At 29.8% G+C, this 19,843-nt stretch overlaps 1 protein-coding gene and 1 long non-coding RNA gene across 4 annotated transcripts in view; one reads left to right on the top strand and one right to left on the bottom strand.

The window, feature by feature from the left end:
* Positions 1 to 19,843, top strand: part of LOC129977480 (homeobox protein cut-like 1) — an 826,328-nt gene that overhangs the window by 359,408 nt on the left and 447,077 nt on the right. The window lies entirely within an intron of this gene.
* The window catches only part of LOC129980807 (uncharacterized), a 240,026-nt gene that overhangs the window by 96,042 nt on the left and 124,141 nt on the right, over positions 1 to 19,843 (bottom strand). Inside the window, exon 3 of one of the 2 annotated variants that reach the window (XR_008785323.1) lies at positions 3,344 to 3,395. The exons of the other annotated variant lie outside the window; for it this stretch is intronic. This is a non-coding gene — a long non-coding RNA (uncharacterized LOC129980807). Of the gene's footprint in view, positions 1 to 3,343; positions 3,396 to 19,843 lie in introns of those variants that run through there. 2 annotated transcript variants of the gene reach the window in all.

Raw genomic sequence — 19,843 nt, 5'->3', positions numbered from 1 at the left:
GAGGGCTACCATAACTAAGAAAACTTGACAATAATGAGAATGATAAGGAGTTTCCTTTAAATAAAGGAATTCAGTATTCGTTAAATTTAAAAATAATCTTATTTATGCAAAGATGATTTTCCTAAGCATTTTTACTTAGAATTCCTGATGAATATAAAGCCATCGCTGTTCACTGTTCCAGTGTTCATAAAAAGAGGGCTATAATAACTAAGAAAATTTGACATTAATTAATAGGAATGATAAGGAATTTCATTTAAATAAAGTAAGTAATTCCGTATTCATTGAATTTTAAAATAATCTTATTTATGCCAAGATGATTTTCCTAAGCTTTTTCCTAAGCTTAGAATTCCTAAGGAATATAAATCCAGTGCTGTTCAATATTTTTTTATGTTAAAAAAAAACTCCTCTCCCCCCTCGGTTTTAGAAGGCTTGAGCCGATTTATTTTAAAAATATGAATTGACGTAGCTACGGACGGAATAAAAAAATCATTGGAACCTTGTCGAATTTCATGTAAATAATATTTTATCAAATTAAAGTTACACATTTCGTTGTTTTATTTATAGAATGGCTGAACTAAAGTTCAAAGCTCAGAATAGCAAAGATTAAATTTACATATTTTATTGTTTTATTTATAGAACGGCCGAAATACGATTCAAAAATCGGAAAGTAAAATTTCCTCAAATACGTTTCGCCGAAATAATCTAGAATAAACATTAATTTATATTCTGTGTACAGGATAATTAATTTCATATACCAAGTATGGGTTTGAATAATTTAGAAATGAAATCGAAATATTTCCTAGTTGAAACTCAGAAGTACATGTATCCGATCAAATTTTTTGACATAATCAATCTAAAGAATTAAATATGCAAGAACTAGCTTTCGGAACATCTTGAACAGATACCTTGCACTTATTCTGTAAGTCACCAATCACAGCTGACCTTTTGACCAAGAATGTTCACTTTTGTATCTGGATTACACCTGAAAAATCTCTAGAAAAATAATTAACAAATTACCTTGCACATATTCTGTATGTCACCAACCACAGCTGACCTTTTGACCAAGAGTGCTCACTTTTGCATCTGGATTACATCTGCAAAACCTCTGGGAAAGCAATTAACAAACTTTCCACCTACGAAGTTACTGTAACTTAACAAATGAATCAAAAATATACATCATATAATCAAAAAATTAGAAAATAACTAATGTACAATTTGAATTACGAATATTTGAAAAATGCTCTAGTACAAATAATTATGAACATAAAAAGGATAGCTGTTTTACGTCTCATAATCATCATGGAGGAATACGTTACATTACGCAGGGCTCAGTGACGTTAAATCCTTTGTTATGAAATGTTTTCCCATTGATATGGTAAGAAAATATGAAGAGGAGCATAAGATTCAGCATTGTCATCGTCATCTGACTGAGTTTTAAAATAAGAGGCTCACCCTCCAAATGGCATTTGAGTGGATAAGAAATGTTAACGTAATTGAACTAAAAATTAATTTAAAAAAATATTATTTAGTTTATTTTAAGTAAAAAGGATTATTTTTAGTAATATTTCTGTAAATGCCTTTATCTATAACTCATGGGGCCAAAATTAATATAATTCCCCAAATGTGATACATTTCTTTTTTTATAGTTTGAGTCAAAATTAAACGAAACTTTTCAAGAATGTTCCACAGTAAAAGCTTCCATTAAAGTTTTCTCTAGAGATGCGGAATTCAAATTTCGGCTGAGATTGAGCCTTTATTTTTTTTAATTGATCAAGATGAATCAAATCACGCGTTTAACACAATTAAAGACGAAGACATGAAGAGAAGGTATATCACCGCCTAAATGGCATCGCATTTCAGAAAAATCGATTTCGAATTCCATCGCAGAGACATTTTATATCAGTTCAAGAATTCAATTTCACCTTCAATCGGCATATCTTTGTTAATTCCGTTAGCTAAATAGCTCGATTAATGAGGTAAATTTGGTGAAAGAATTTCCGCCTTTCGAACTGAATGCCTCTTAAAATTAAGAATTCCGTATTTTTTTCCCCCATCGTTCGCCATTTTCACAAGATCGAGAAACCATTTTAATTTACTTCGCTAGACTTGGGTTAATCGTCTGCAGATTGAAAAGAATTCCAATTGATAAAGAGACATCTGGCAATTAGATTCGAATACCTTCGGGCTAAAACGCATTTTAAAGTGAGAAAGAGGAAAGGTGGGGGTAAAAATGGCGAAAAAAAAGTGCATTTCCGAATTATGTACGATATTTATTAGCTCATTTAAAAACCGAAAGAAGCCAGAGGGGTAATTAATTTGTTGAAAATTCTTGACAAATGTAAGTGACGTAGTAAGAATATTCTCTTTTTTCCCCCTTTCTTCGAAGCTTGTTTTCTGTTCATGTAAAATTAAAGAAGAAACAGAACATTGCTTAATAGAATTTTAATTAATAGCATCGTTGTCACATTGATTAGTGTGTGCTTATTAAAAGTAAGGAATTGTTCCGAAGAAAGTAACGTGTAATTCATCTTACAGCTGAAAGTGGTGAAATTAAAAGGATATAATTGATTTTGATGGGTCAAGAACTTTCATCATAATGTTCTTCTATTCGGTGCGTTGCTTCTTAGTGAAAAAAAAAAGAATTTAATATCTCTCATTAAATCTGTGTGCGAATTTTTTAAAATAATGAACTTAATTCTAAATGATTATCTTGCTGATTTTCTTGTCATGAACAGGAAAATATACTGAACTTTTGAAAGATCCTTCTAGAAAATCCTTGAAAAAATTCTGAATAAATTCTAGAAAATTAATAAATAAATTAAATTAAATTTTGAAGATTGATAGATGATTTATATTAAAATTAAGAGTTTCTTAAAACTCTTGTGTTTCTTTCTAAGTTGTTTAATTATTATAAATATAAAATAATATCATTCAATATCTAAATATTTAAATGATAATTAATTTGTGTTATATACGCATATAATTAAGAAAAATTTTGCAGTGAAATGGTACAAGTAAAACATAACTTTAAAAAAAAATATTGAATTGCACAGATTACTTATAATTCTCATAGTTAAAAAAAATAAAATTCTGTCTATATATATATGTAAGTATTGTTCTCTTTTCGAATAGATTTATATTGCTTTAGTTTAGCGGTATTTTGGGGGCGTGCGGCTTCAGGTTCAAAACCCACTCAAAACAAACCACTTCAACACGTCATGTATACGAATACAGTGCACACGATATCTGACTTCGGAGGCTCAAATAACTTCTCACTTACAGATAGATGGGTGTGCCAGCTCAGGTGTCAACTTCGTCTTCTAATCGAGGTTCAGAATTACGAGGTTCATCCAAAATTATCCGTAGTGTTGCTCCAAAGCGGGAAATTAATATGGCTAAAATAAATTTCAAATAGATGTTAGATTTATTGTACTATTGTAGCCTGAGAAAATAATCAAATATTTTGCAGACATTCAATTTCTTTTATTTGGCACTACTTAGCGTATATTATTATTAATAATTGCATAAATCAATATAAAAAAATGTAATGCCTATAATAAATCATTTAAAAGACTAATCCAAATTCAGTGAGAGTGAAAAAAAAAAATAAAAAAAACGCATCTTTATAAAATGTTTTAGATGTAACTAATGTTCCCTTTTTTCATTTATAAAATATTTTATTTTATTTCAAACTTATTAAGTAAATATAATGAATAAAACGCATATTCAAGAGGAATTTAATCACTTATAAACAATTAATTGAATCAAAATATAACAGAAATAATTCATTCCTCAGATTCTTAGGCCTTTATCAACACCTGGACATAGATATCACGACTTTTATGCCAGTTCTTGCAAGATATGTGCCATTTTTCCACCATAATCTTTTTCATCTCTTCCATAATCAAGTGGTTCAGTGGCGTACTTCGTAATCAAGATATGTCCGCAAATATTCAGTGGCTTTAAGATATAGAGACTACAGAGGACGGTCCAAAGCCTAAGATGCGCAATATACAGAGTAACATTCCATCTCAATTTTAAACGTGCATCCAATTTCATGAGAGTTTCAATTCTTCAATGCTTGAAGCAATGTTTTTTATTCCGCAAGATAGTTATTTTAGCGCATTTTTGTTCATTGTAGATTCGATAAATGTATTCATACTGTACAATAACAAAGACGTGTTTAACATCATATATAATAATAATAATAATATTTTAAAATCTAATTTAAATTTAATTTCCAAAGTTTTATCCCAAATTAGCCCATATTAACTTCATTCTAAATTATTTCTTGATCCCATTCAACTTTTTCTATTTAATTATTATGACAAAAGTTCTGTAAAAATGCTTTAATCAGCTCTTCCCACACTCCGAGTGAAGGGATAAAATACTGTCCAGCTAAGCACATTTTTTTAAAAGATCCCTATGATTCCCTTACTTGTGATTGACACGTGATGGAAATCCATTTAAAATCTCTCAGTATATATTCACAGGGATAAAACTTTCATCAGCCTTTCCTCTTTTCATTTTGTGTCGTTCTGTGTTGTGCTCGTCGTTTCTGCTTGTGCAAAAAATCATGGCTCCAGGGACGGAAATAAAACAAAGTTAAAAAATTTTGTCTTTTCACTGTCTTAGAAACTGCTTTCTGCTTCAAAAATTATATGCCTACATACATACATACATACATATATATATATATATATATATATATATATATATATATATATATATATATATATATATATATATATATATAATATGCATGCTGATAAATTAATCTTTCTTTTCATATTATTTTCATTTCACTTGTGTTAAAAAATATCATTACAAAATAAAATGTTATTTCAAAAATTCATATGTCTTTAAATCTTAGTTTTGTTACTTTTTGGAAAGTAATTTGCTGGTTACTTTGCTTTAGATATGAATGGGTTCTACCTAATTGTACATAGATTACTACAATGTAACCCATATTTAGTAAGAATCCTTCTTATATGCCTTTCCGTATTTCTCACATCTGTATCAGTAATTAGCCCTTGGACTTCCTGTTGTCTGAAAATTCTATATCTGTTTATATTTAGCTTATTTTTAAATTTTTTCATCATCATATAAGAAGAGTGTCTTTGAGGATTCTTTCCTTTACTGGATAATAATTTTCGGTTTCACTTCAAATTTTTCTTTATTTTTCTCTTTCCCAGCTCTGTCTGTTTCCTATTGGGAATTCTTCAATTTTTTTTCTAGGAAAGTATTTAGAAATTAATTCAAGAATGGAGTGCACATTTAGAATGTAACATTTAAATATACTCTAATAAAGCCAGCGGGAGTAGTCTCCCGAAAACTTTCTATCATACTATCTAATAAACTTATCATGCCAGAGAACGCTTTACATGGCATTGGCGTACAATAGTTGTTATATACGAAATATTAACTTTTGGCGTGAATTCACTGAATCTATCGTGCCATCTTTGGCGAGTTATTTGGCAATTAATCCCTGGTATGCGTTAATAGTAACCGAAAATCGAATTTGTGTTTTAGACACATTTTTCTCAATCGATTGAAACAAAAATTTAACACAAAACTGCACTTCTAATCACAAAACTCAATACAAATTTGATTTATTTAAGTCAATTCCATACAAATTTGATTTATTTAAGTTAATTCCATACAAAATTGATATATTTAAGTCAATATCGTGTTAATATGTGGTTGAAAGTACAGAACGTCAGACAGCCAACCCGCAGTTCCATTTAGTTGAAAATTTGACAGGTGTCTTCATTATATGTGTTAAACAAGTGTACCGAATTTTATCTATATAGCTTTCCTCGTTTTGTAACTATCGTGTTAATTATATTCGAACAGCCAATCAGATGGACTTCCCCTGAACATATTTTACTCACAATTGGATTGAAATCTGAAAATTTTGTGTAAAGACCGTATGCCAAATTTCAACCAACTAGCTCAAAACGCCTTTGAGTTATCTTTATCACAGAGAGACTTTATGCCAAAAATGTGTTTTTCGAACTCAGAGAGATATAAAACGGTGGAGATTCGTCACAACTTAGAGGTCGAATTTTTTTTACGATTATTATACTTCCTCTATACTAACTATATGAGAAAGGGAAAAAAAGAAAAAAAAATGACAGTACATGCAACATTGAAAGGAGAGCATTTCAGAGTTTACATTTTTGAAGCATAAAAATGATTGTATTTTTTGATTAAATGAGCTATTTCTTTATTAGATTTTAAATTCTAAATTGATAATTACTTAATTATAATTATTACTTTATTCTTACTTTATGTTGCAGATTAATACTCTATTTGAAATAAAATGTTTAACATACTCGTATATAATAATAATGTGTTTTTACTCTTGCTATAGTTCATAATTTTATGAACTCTTGATTTAACAGAATGAATTTGATAACTCCATACAAGTGAACAAGGCAGGCTAAGGTGTTACATTGTAACAAGAAAAGAAGTTTTCAAATCAGTTTCCAAATTTAAAATTAGATAACACTGGTATTTATAGTGGTCTTAAATGAGAACTATAGAAAGGAAACAAAACATCTTCTAATAGAAAAATATGATTCTAATTAATTCGATTATTCTTTTTTTTTTTTTTTTTTTTTTTTGTTAACATGTACCCATGTATTTATGTCGCAGCATGACGAGGTTGGGCTCTTGTACCATTAAAATCCAACCTCCACCTCCTAAATTTTTTTTTAAACATTTTATTTTAAATATAATATTTGAATGGTAAATGCTTTCATCGCTGATGCTATATTTGAAATATCACAAAATAGTATCGTTGTCATATATATAATGCTGTGAAATATTACTAAACATTAAATGCAATACGGTGGATTGCTTGTAGCATCTTATTATTACTTGATAAGACTTTGATTTCAGCTTCTATTATTTCTTAAAGAATCGAATATGGTTCTTTTTTGAAATACGAATTTTTATTTTTACTGTTTCATTAAATTCTGTATTTGCATATTGAATCCTTCTCACTTTCCAATATAATTATGTATATAAAAAAACCGTATTGCACCTGCATCAAATTTGGTGTTCCGCCCAGTAATGCATCATTTATGTTTGTGTTTTGCTCACCAGGAACAGCTATGGGTGTCTCTCAAAATAATTTTTCTTCTTATGGTATATTTCATATTAGCATGCTTGCTTTGGTATTTGAACTGAATTTACAGTTTAAAAACTCCACTTCTTTGCATCTGCATACAATTTTTTAATAAATAACCTTACAAAACTTCAGGTTAAAACATTTACATTACACTATGTATCTAAATTGTTTAAGTAGACACTGGAAAATGGCAAAAAATTAGTTAGTTGATTGATTAATTAAAAATTTAAAAAAAAAAAGTGTTTCTTTCTCTTAAATGCGAAAACAATAAATAGCATTTTCGTTTTGTTGTTTCTAAATTACCGTATTGATACAGAAAATAATTTTTAAAATTTTTCTGAAGTAAAAAGTATTGTTTAGTAATTGAAAGTTTTTTTTTTTTTTTGAAACACTGAGTTTTAGATGAAGTTACGATAGCCTAAATATGAAATCATTGCATAAAATAGCCTGAACTAAAGAGAAATAAAAAATTAAAATATTTTGTGAACTTCTCTCTAATGAAGCATTTCATTTTTAGGAAAACGTATAGTAAATTTTTAGTTTACAAAATAAGGAAGGATTTTCAAACAAATCCTTTATAATGTTTATTTCATTCTTCTCCAATTTAAATGCACTAAAGCTTTTATGTATCCCTTCCAATATTCTTCAACATATCGTATCGATTTCGATATCAGTGAAATAAAACTTTGTGAACCGAATATTCATTTGAAAATTTTTCTTTAAGATATCACTAAAGTTGAATTATTCATTTCGAAGTGCAAAAATGCTCATAATGATAGAAACTAAACTTATTAAAACTCATTTAAAATTATATTGTATTACATTATACGTATAAAATGTATAAAATCAATCAAAATCAATTGAAACTAAAAATATTCAATTTTCCTTAAATGCCTAATAGCAGAAATAACAGCAGACATTGTTAGTATGAAGATGTTTTTTTTCTTCTTTATTTGCTGCTCATGCATTTTTAATTGGTATTTCTTATCCCTGTACCCAAAAAAATTAATATCACTGTGGACCTGGTGATTAGTTTCAGCTTCGGAATCGAAATATGAGGAGCTCGGGATACGATTCCAGTACAGGTATACTATGTGTGGTTCTGCTCCGTATTAATTATGTTTTCAGTTTACTTCAGTTTAGCTTTATGACTTTAGCTTTAAAATGAATGCTTAATACATCTAAAATTACCTGTTCCTATAGGCGTGAGTACATCAAAAAGGGGGATAAGAGACTTTAAGTAGGGTGGTTGGCTCTTATAATCTCGGTGAGTATCGTAATAATATAGGATCTTTACAATAATTTTTTTTTCAAAAAATTAATTTTTGCAATCAAAAAATTCTACTGGGCAGATTGCAGTTTATTCACATTTTGAACAAAAAACCTAGACATGCTAGGATAAATTTTTTCTATAAAGTATCTGAAATCATTAAATTGGTAATAAATGGCTTAAATTGGTTTTTAATTCCATAACTACATTTGTTAAGTAAATGGTTTTGCACATATCAGTTGGAGAGCACCAAAAAGAATTAATGACGAAGTTATCTTATTAAAATGCCAATGCATTTGTGAGAAAAAAAATTTAGGAATGACTACATGATACCATTATAGTCTAAGCCAACTGAATTTATTAAAGTTATATTTCACTTCATTTTTGCACCATTCCCCCTTTTTTCTAAAATTAAATTATAAAAAAAAAATCAAAGCTTAGTGAAAAAAATCCAAACTCCTTTTTAGACGGTAACATAGAATATTATTCGATTCTAATTTTATCTGATCTCAAGTTTCCAAATCTGGACAAATAATTGCACAAGATGATGATATATTTAAAATAAGAAGCTTCCGTTTCTAAAACTAGCAATATGCATTTTAAGGAATAAATCACTGAAACCTTGATGCAGATTTTCCGAATACAGAAATAACCAACTTTCCGTCTTTTCGATACCCATACAAATCCTAAAAGCATGAAAAATATGAAAAGAGCTATCTATTAAACTATAACTAATGATGTTTACATTGTGCCCGATGCTAGAACATCCATCACAAATTTCGAACCAACGATTTGTCAAGTATGCTTTAGCATTAGCCGATAAATCTTTTTCTCTTTCAAATCAATTCCATTAAAAATACTGAAAGGTCAGTTTTTATTCGTATTAGAGACAGAGAGAAAAACAGCTTCTGATATAATACTCGCACGCTATCGATATTATAAGAACCACTACTAAATTCCAATAAAGCACAGTAACTAGAAAAATGCGAAACGCCGATATGATTTCGCCAAAATCGCGTGACATATTTTGGAAAGACGCCGAATAACCAATGAACTTTTGCTTTACATCTATTACAAATGCATATTAATAATGCGATTTTTCATTCGCGTTTTTCCAAACCTAGGCACGCTCTATCCTTTCTTGGACGCTATTGTTATTATTTCTTGCAACATTTCCCCTTTTCAGTCGCCATGATTGATCAGATTGGCGTTCCTTCTTCTTCTATTTCGCTTTTTACATATGCAAAAGGCGTCTTTTTTACCTGCATTTCTTTTTCGCTTCGATTTTGGCTGCTTTTTTTTTTTTTTTTTTCTCATCAGAGCAATGGGGAATACTCAAGGTCGATAGATCGAGAAGTCACGCCTTATTGTGTAATAACAATCATTGTGAGAATTCATTCCTTTTTCCACCTACAACTTTTTCCAATCATTTTTTTTAAGTAATGGAGATAACAAAGGATCAATTTAGTTCGAGGATAAACGAAATTAAGTCGGAGAAAATAATTCATTTTAATTTATTTAAGTTTTAAAGGTAATCAGTTTTTGAACGCCTATTGTCAGATCGTAGGTTGAAATGTCTAATAATAATATTTTATTGCTATATAATGTCATTATTAAATATAAAATCAGAGATAAAAGTGATGAAATTTTTTAAAAAGATCTTTGAGCTCTCTTATTAACGATTATTCATGATTGTGAGTATTCATTCTTTTTTTTCTGTACCAATGTGTTTTTTGTTATACCTTTTAAGAAAGCATTACTTGTTTATGCATTACATTTATACATTTCTTTAACTGTTTTGTATTTTTACTATCATTTTAAATATTTCTCCAAATTCAGGAACGTGCTCTTTCTAATTAAGAAACCGTATAATCCACCCTTATGCGTAATTGCACGTGGATTATGCATACTTTTATCGAATTTTAACATAACAGAACAATTTAATTTTAGCTTATATGTTTGAGAAGCAATAATTCGGTGCCTGTATGACGGCACGGACACGACGATTAAGTGGTTGAACTTGTACAACTCATTGACTTCCCTCAAAAAGTAGTCCTCATCTAACTGAACAATTAAATAATATCCTATATTTAGTTGGTAGCTATTTGAACTGAGAGTATGACGAAAGTTATATATTGTATTATTCCGAGAAGTTAAACAGTTAATTTGATCGCACTGTTAGTAAAATAAAGCGATATGGGCGAACAGAATATAAATTTAAATCTTTTATATTCCTATTCTGTGTAATTAAAACGAAGGCTATTAAAAAAATTCATTATACTCTTTCTGTGGCCCAGAAATGCATAGAAATATATAAATATAAATTTTATTTAAACACGTAGGCAAGAATTTTATTTGGACATACGATGCGAAGAATGATGTATCACATTCTTAATTCGTGGTAGATTTTTACGGACTCTCAATGCTGTTAATACAGATTGTTAGCAAAAATTAGCGGGAAAGGTTTATAAACAACCATCATAGGTAGTCTTCTCAAAACTTTCTTGTATACTCGCTAATAAAGGTATTATCACCTCCCCCCCCATAAAATTGTGGACTGTGAATTAAGGCCACGACTCCTTGCATGATATTGGCAAACAATAGTTTATATATCATTATCTTGACACCGAGTTATTAATCTTCGGCATGAATCTAGCCTTTTTACTGATTTAATGTGATGCTTGGCGGATTTTTTTATGATTAATTCTTGATTTGCGGTTAAAGCTTATTTCTAATATAACTAAAGTTATTTGATTACCTTATATTAGATAAAAGCAGCAGGAATGTTCTACCACAAATTTTCACTCGTATTCTGTAAAAATAAGGTATTTTCTTCCTGCCCCCCCCCCTCCCCGATTAAAACTGCAGACATTGGGTAAGTCAGCGAAAGCCTTTCATGCCATTGACGAACTATAGCTATGAAATATGGATCTTTGAAGTGAATTTAGTAATTTTACTGAATTTATCATGTGAGCTTCGGTGATCATAATTTTATGGTTAATCCCTGGCATGCGGTTAATAGTATGTGAAAACTGGATTAGGTATTTTAGACGCCTTTTTTCTAACTGATTGTAGCAAAATTTTTTTGTTGCTTTTACATGCATTCAAAAATATCGACCTGCTGATGTCCAACCCTTTGACAAATTTGACACAGAACTTGATAAGAATCTACATTTTAGACGCTAAACCTGTATATCAAATTTCATTTATCTAGCTCTTTGCATTTTATAGTTAGAGTGCTCAATTGTCGACAGCAATCCATAAATGTGCGGGTAAATCTATATTTGAAATTTCAGCCGTCGAGTTCAAAACGGTTTAGAGTTTACAGACAGAGATTATTCCAAAAATGTGTTTCTCTGACTCAGAGACGTCTGAAGCACGGAGATTGATCAAAATCTTTAACTTTTGTGACGATTGCAATATTTTTTCTTTGTACAGTTCCTATATAAGAAATTAAAAAAAAAATTCACATGATTTGGAGTAGTTATCCAAAATTGACATTAGTTTTTATTTTTCTAGTAAAGTTAAAGTTACATAAATATGTTCTGTACTATCCACGGGTAGGTTATAAGGATATATATATATATATATATATATATATATATATATATATATATATATATATATATATATATATATATATATATATATAATGTACAAAAGTATTAAAATCAGGAAAAAAAATGAAGGAAAAAAAAACAAATAAAAGTTAAACCAAATAAAAAATATAAAAAAGAATCCGGCCTGAAGACTTTTGCAAGGGTCACCCTCAGGTAGGGATTCAAAGAAAGGGATTTTTTCTGTGAAGGAAATGCAGACAATAGTCTAATAATGATTCCTCGTGACCCGAAAATCACCTGTTCAGTGGATTGTTTTGTTTCGTTTTCAAACTATTTCTTACTTTAAATTGGTTATATATATATATATATATATATATATATATATATATATATATATATATATATATATATATAACATGAATATGTGATCTTAGCAAAACATTAAGGTAGCTTTTTTTTTTCTTTTCAAAAATCTTTTTTTATACATGGCGCTACGCAGCATCTGATATTCGCATCTTTTCGCAAAATTTTAAACGTCTTGTGAGTGAGATGTTTTAAATAATTGTCAAATACTATAAAATTCTTTTATTGAAAAATAATAGTTGATAATATCTAAACCTTTGTCATTTTGTTTTTCAAATTTTCTCAATAAATAAACAAATAAAATTAGAAATTTGCTATTTGAGATCTGTATTAACGTTTTTCCTTCTTAATCTATATCAATTTCATTTTTTGTCTCCTATCCTTAAAAAGCGCAAACAAAAAACATCAATATTTCCGTGATTAATTACTTCTTGGATAAAGAATACTAATATACTTCCCTGGACTAGTTCATTCAGATAAGCATTGCTTTAAGCTCATTTTATTCCATTAGTAATAATGAAAATGCCCTTTATAGGTTTCAAAAGTATTCTATATCCTATAAAAAATTAAAATCAATCCATTTTCTTATAAAAATAAATTGAAGACGTTAATTTCAATTTTGTCTCCATTTAAACCTTTAATGGAAAATTAATTTTTAGCCAAAAAAAAAAAAAATAAATAAAAAATTAAATCTGAATTTTGATCCATATTCAAGGTTTTTTTTTTTTTTTTTTTTTTTTTTTCAATCAATCATACAATACTGTTCCGTCAAAATGAGCCGCCATGATCAAGCATCAGAATCTCGGTTTTAAGACTTAAAGATCATGGGTTCGAATCCCGATTTCCCCAATGATCCGCAGTGTAGGTAAGTCACAGGTACGTATTAAATCCTTTGTCAATTTGCAGAAAGAATATTAAGACAGACCAAAATTACAATATCTTCCTCTAAATGCAGCTCGTATACTTTAAAATTGGAATGTTAATATGACTGAACGAAGCCCACTAATGAGATGAAGCTGTTTTCTATGCATCTCATGTTCAAAATCACTTGCTTCATACACTTCATTTCATATATTTTCATTTCAGCTATCCAATCATAAGAACAACATTTCCTAGCTCTTGGAGTTAAATACTTATAAACATTTGCTCATAGAAACGAAATGATTAATTTCACAGATATTGTTAATTTGTGCGTGAAAACGAGCGTATAAATTAAGTGTTCGTAATTCACATTCATACATGCATTTTAAGTTGCGGACCCTAATAAATTATCGTAATCTACCAGTAATGACAGGATACTTAGCAAAGTTGATAGGGGTCTCATAGCACATGGGTCAAAACCCCAGACAACGAATGCACTTTACAACAACGAAAGTAAAAATACCTACTCGAAGTTTAATGCAAGATAACTGTGTTGTTAATAATCCAAGCTTGATTTAAATACGAGGAACTTAATTAAAATTTCAACCAAACCCTGTTGGCTAATTAAAAAAACAGTCTATTTGACCTTTCCGGAGCGGATCATCTTGTCTAGGAAGTATACATCGCATTGCACCCTATTACTCCCCCCCCCCACTTTCACCCTCCTTAATCCAATCGGAACACTTAACGGCAACGCAGATAAATAAATAAAAACGAAAGGCCCGAAGAGGTATTGTGTGGCGAAGACGGTCTGCTGTAAAGCGATTCCAGCGTCCACTCCACCCCTTTGAGTGTGTACATGGGATAAAAAATGGAGAGGAAACTTAAATGATTTTCTTCCTGCGAGGAGTGGTCGGCTTTTACGTGATGTTTCTTTTAAGGGCCCGAACCTGACCCGGATATGACATGTCGGGCGATCGCCACGGCACCTGTCAATACGCCGGCAGGCCACGTGCAACCGGTGCCATCTTTCCCCACGCCAGATGAGGCTCTGTTGTGAGAGGTGTCTCTGACAAAGTAAACGGATTGTTGACGTGTATGAAAGGAAATGCTCGATGTTTGTGGTTGAATGAATGATTTTTTAAAAATGAGATTTATAAATGCTTGATTTTTGTTTCTTTGTCAGCAGCCGGCATCATGTTTTATTGATTTGACAGATGAATTCAAATGTGCAGATGTTTTAAGATTGGATCTGTTTATTGTTATGCTGTAATTGTTTTCAAAACGCAAATGTGATAAACCAAAGCTTCTTAAATTACGAATTAAAAATAGTTTCAAAAACTCTTGTTTCAAATTCAACTATATTTGCACGATTAAATTATATTGCATTATTAAATCTTGATTAAAATATTTTTTTAATTTGCCGAAAAGCTATTATAAATTAATTTCCTCTACCCCCCCCCCCCATCATTAGTTAACATGCATTTCTCGTATTATATTTTTCAACTAAGTGACTTGTTCACCCAGATTGCTGACGTTTTAGGCTATTAAGCGATTAATATGGAATGAATTTCAGTTTATCTGATATGATTTAAAAATATAAATTTAATTATTTTGGGCACATATTAAAAGTGTATATATTACGAAATATAAACGGAAATGAAAATCCTATTTAGAAATTAATGTCCATGAAACAAAATTTTTTATCTTAATTTTAACATTGTCAAAAGCACTTAATTGAATATTTTGATGGATGGGTTTGAATTTCATAACATTAAAAACATCATAACATTATAAATTAAACTTGAAGATTTTATTAAAAGTAAAGGAAAAAACCTGTTCAGAAATGAAATCGATATCATAAAGGAGGTAATCTTTTGAAAATTATTTCGAGCAATTAATAGTTTTGAAAGATATGGTCATTTTCCCCCATAGATAACAGTCAGTAGACGGATATCCGGCATGACATAAGTCTATTTTCATTCTCTATTAAATTTTCTGTTTTAAGCCTATTTCTTGATTTCTTTAGCTGAATAAAGTATGTAACACGGCGAACAGCATTTAAAATACAATAAACTTACTAAATTAACGAAGTGTTCAATTAATTGCATCTGCAAAAGCAGTCTGAAAGTGGTCTATCGACATGCTTACATTTGAATGTTGCCATTCTGTAATGCGTAATAAAAGGGATTTCTCTACCACTTACTTTAGCGTTATATATATATATATATATTGTAAGAATTAGATAATTTCTCCTTAGATAGCTTTATTCGTCCTGTGAAATTTCAGATTTATTTCATGGATGTATTCATCTTTGTGTCTAGACAAAGAACACAGGCTATATTGGAGGGGGAGGGAGAAACAAGTTTATATTCGTTGTTTAACTTTAACCAGCAAACCAGCTAAGATGTTTAACCAGCACATAAGAAAAGAAATCAATCATTTCGTAATAAGAATCATCATCCATTCAATCAATCGTTTCAACTTCATTTACTCTAATAGTTCGTGACATGCATAGATTATCTTTGTTTGCAAATTTTGAAATTTTTCTTGATTAAGCTGCTGGTTTTTCAAACAAGTATGTTGCAACTGAATTTTTATCAAAAATATTTTCCCGGTATGTTTATCATTTTGCTTGCAGTTCTTCTAAATCATTTTATTTAAGCAGCCTATTTAATTATATATATAATCTTTTAATTATCATTATTTATATAAATATTCTTAGCTTGTAAGTTTTAAACGTGCAGTGGTATTATTTCTTAAATTTTGACACAACCGACAATTTGTGATACTATTTGATCCATTAAAATGATTTAATTGATAAAATATAATATGTAAAGTAAATCTAAACTGCACATTGAATAAATTAATATGGTCGCTCTTTACTGTTTAGTCAGAATCATTTGAAACGCCTTTTTATTTTTATTTACTTAATAATATGAAGTCATTTTGATGAAATCCGTTATTTAAAAAACAATTTAATGTCAATAATAGTTATATTGTAAAATTGTTCACTAAATGGAAATTTATTTAAAATAGAGCATTATAATATCGGTTGAAGTGTAGTTTAGTGTGCCCCCGAGTTTGTCGTCCATGTGATCACCCAGACGATCTTATAACAACCCTAATGCTGTTTTGTTTACTACTTTTTACAGTGGTTGAGTTGTACATGAACTACAACTATTTTGTGAAAAATGTTAAATAAAAAGTAATAAAAATATATAAATTAAAGATTTTTAATTTTGTATTATAATTAAAAGTTTTTTTATTGCTAATAAAACGCAGTAATGTTATTTTTAATGTGAATACGAACAGAAAATATTTATTCTTTTGCAATATTTAACTGCCGGTATGCGTTTTAAAAATCGTCTGAATTATTAATTTAAGAAATCGTCTGAAATGGAATTCCTTGCACTTTTCGTAACTTTTCTGATCTGATGGTTTCCTTGATAAGTCATTATGTCACTAATTGTTCAAGAACGGATTTGTGGTGAATGGAATGGTAGGAAATATTTTGAACCTTCAGAAAGGATGAAAGGGGAGTGGAATATATATATAATATTACGAGTTGATGAAGTTGGGAAATAGATGCTTGTTTGAAATTTTGTGGAGAATGTTTGATCCTGTTATCCCGCTATAGGCCCGCTGCTAGCGAAGCAGTAGGATGTTTTCTTTAAGTTAAAAAAATTCTGCACGGTGCCTTCTTTAGATGCCGAAGGCATCGCATGCTCTAAATTTTACTCTCAACACCACAAACCGGCATAGCCAGTTTGAAAAACTTCATTTTAAAATTGTTGAGATAAGCAGCGATAGTCATCGATCTCAAAGGTTAAAAAAAATAATAAATCTCAGATAAAACAATACTTATCAGTGAAGTTCATAATTTTAATTTAGAAAGGGGTAACTGTAACTATTTTTCAGAAGTTTTATTTTGTCCGCCATCTTTATTGGTGACTTGGCATTCTTGCGCAGCAAGGGGCACATTAAACTACACTTTTACCGTAATATATGTATAGAGTTCACAAAATCGGCTTCCAGGAAATATTGGAATCAATTGTAATCAATACCGTAATGACATAATATTGTTCATTCTTGGATTCGAAAACCGTTTATGCTTTTACGCATACGTCAAGATTCGTTTGTTTGTTGAAAAATGGGGTCACAGGAGGGATGTAAGTAAGAATTGTTTACATTTAATAATAAATTATAACGGAATAATAGATTATAGAGAACTTGGATTATAGCGGAAGGCGTAAAGACTTTAACACTCATCTTTCTGATTACTACTCCTTATCGAAGTACAATAGTTGAATCATGCTAGTCTCCAAGCCCTGAAACAAATATAGTATAATATTTGTTTAGAATCTGGAATTTATGTAAATTTGTTAAATAATCGTTTACTCAATAATAATATTGTCTCAATAAATATGAGGAGATTAGTGGGTACATTTGTATTTCAGTAAGAGAATAAATTTGAAAGTGTTTTCTATGTATTAATTTTAAAATTTTAAAACTCCTTTCATATGATCATGATTCACAACTATGTCCATTCCATAACTGCTCTAGTTTTGATTCAAAAATCGGAGGTAGATATCTATATATTTAAAATAAAAAGGAAAACCGATGAACCAGTTTGAACTGCATCAAAAAGGATTCAAAATTACCATTTTTTTTTTTTTTTTCATAAGAAATTTCATGGCCTTGAAATAGATCATCAGTGGTCATCATCGTCTTCCCAACATTTTCGAGAGAAATCGAAAAAACACATTTTCATTTTGCATTATCTACAGGGAAAAAAACCCAAGGGAAAAGCTAAACAACCAAAACCATTGAACCGATTTTGAAAATTTTAATTTCATATGCAAGTTTGAGTCCTAGATATGTCACTATTCGTAGGTTGCCTTCCTCCACTTGTATTTTATAAAAATATCTGAAAAACAATACTTCACTGAACATTTTCCTTGAGAAAAACCATGACAAATTTCTCCAGCTGCACATGAATACTCATCACTCCAAATGTGTAGCCAGTAATCGTTAACTCCCTGCTTCAGACCAGCTTCAATAGGTATTGCAAAATAAAATTTTGAAAGAGCCCTCAATATCAATGAGTGAACCGATTTCGCCAATTTCCTTCATTAATTTGATAATTTTAGCATTTTGAAGTAAGACTGACCAATTCGAATATTTTGACATTATTGCGCACAAGTAATTTAAAATAATACATTTCTTTATTTTACATATATTATTGAATGTAAAAGTAAATAAAAGCACTCATATCATATCTATTATATTTTTGTTATGGTGTGAAGTAGTTCATTAAAACTGATTGAAATGACTAAATTAATTTAAAATGAACAGCTTTTTGATCAATCTGCAAAGCCTGCAAAGTGACGAAATTAATTACAGACAGAAACTGGCGAAATCGAACCAGCTGTAGAGGGTACTCAACTATTTTTCAATATCTTTCATACTTGGAAGCTAACGGAGTAGCTGATCTTTCATACTTTATCTATGGGTCGCAACCTGACAACTCTTTATAATTGTATTAAGGGATATAAGTTTAAGAAATAAAAACTAGCGAAATTGTACATTAGTAAATATTTTATTTAAGGGTTGTGATTGGGAACTTCTGTCAAGGTTTTTTCCCCCACGACATGAGGGGGAATAAAATCAAAATTATTACTTCAATAATTTTGAATTTTTTTTCGCAAAAATGTATGGGGGAGAGGGTTGACAGTAGATACCATTGTTAACGAACGCATCTGGACGTTATTTATTTTCTTATGAAATAGAAATTGGCGAAATCGGTTCTGCTATTTTGGTTGGGGGGGCAGGTTCTTTGGTTTTACCTAATTATTTTGAGCAGAAAGATTTTGAACTAACACCTGGTTATTGAAAGCGGTTAATAATTAAATTAAACTGAGAATCATATCGTTCGAATTTCAGAATGAGGCCTTTTTATATGTGTTAATGGAATTCATCGATGGCATACTAAGTGTTAACACGGCACAAAATGTAATAGCATTTCGGAAGTATTATAATATTGCTATCCAACAGCAGAGTCTTTCTTAGTACTAGAGAAATATCATGCCAAACTGCATATTTAAAATCGTGCTCTTTTTTTTCCTCATTACTTTATCGTACTTTACTTCAATACTTTCTAGCTTAATTTTCGCATCATTTTTTTTTACTCAGTAAATATCCGTGTATAATCACTAATTTTCCATTTTATTTTATCCCGCTAAATTTTCTCTCTCGTATAAATCAAGAGACATCCCACACAAATAAAAGCATTTTTATCAATAAATCATGTCCCAAACCTCAACCATTTAAAATAAAGCCATCGGCCATCACCAGCTCAAATGTTAAATGGCGATAATTCGAATAATCAATTTTAATTATTCAGAAAGGAAATGACGGTAACTGATCACCTTCTATCCGAATTCATTATAACATCTTCCTTTCGCAATTCTGCAAATTATGGAAATTGCTCTGACTGATTCATCTGAATGTTTTGATAACTATCTCACTCCAAAAAGAAAAGGAAGGAAGGAAGGAAAAAGAGCTTGTAAAAATCCACCAACTACTTTCCCGCTATCTGAAGAATCCACGAAAACTCGTGACATTATTTAAATAAATGGAAACTCAAGA

The sequence above is a fragment of the Argiope bruennichi genome, chromosome 1 (genome assembly GCF_947563725.1).
Source record: "Argiope bruennichi chromosome 1, qqArgBrue1.1, whole genome shotgun sequence".
Taxonomy (NCBI): Eukaryota; Metazoa; Arthropoda; class Arachnida; order Araneae; family Araneidae; genus Argiope; species Argiope bruennichi.
This window is presented reverse-complemented; position numbering and strand designations above follow the sequence as displayed.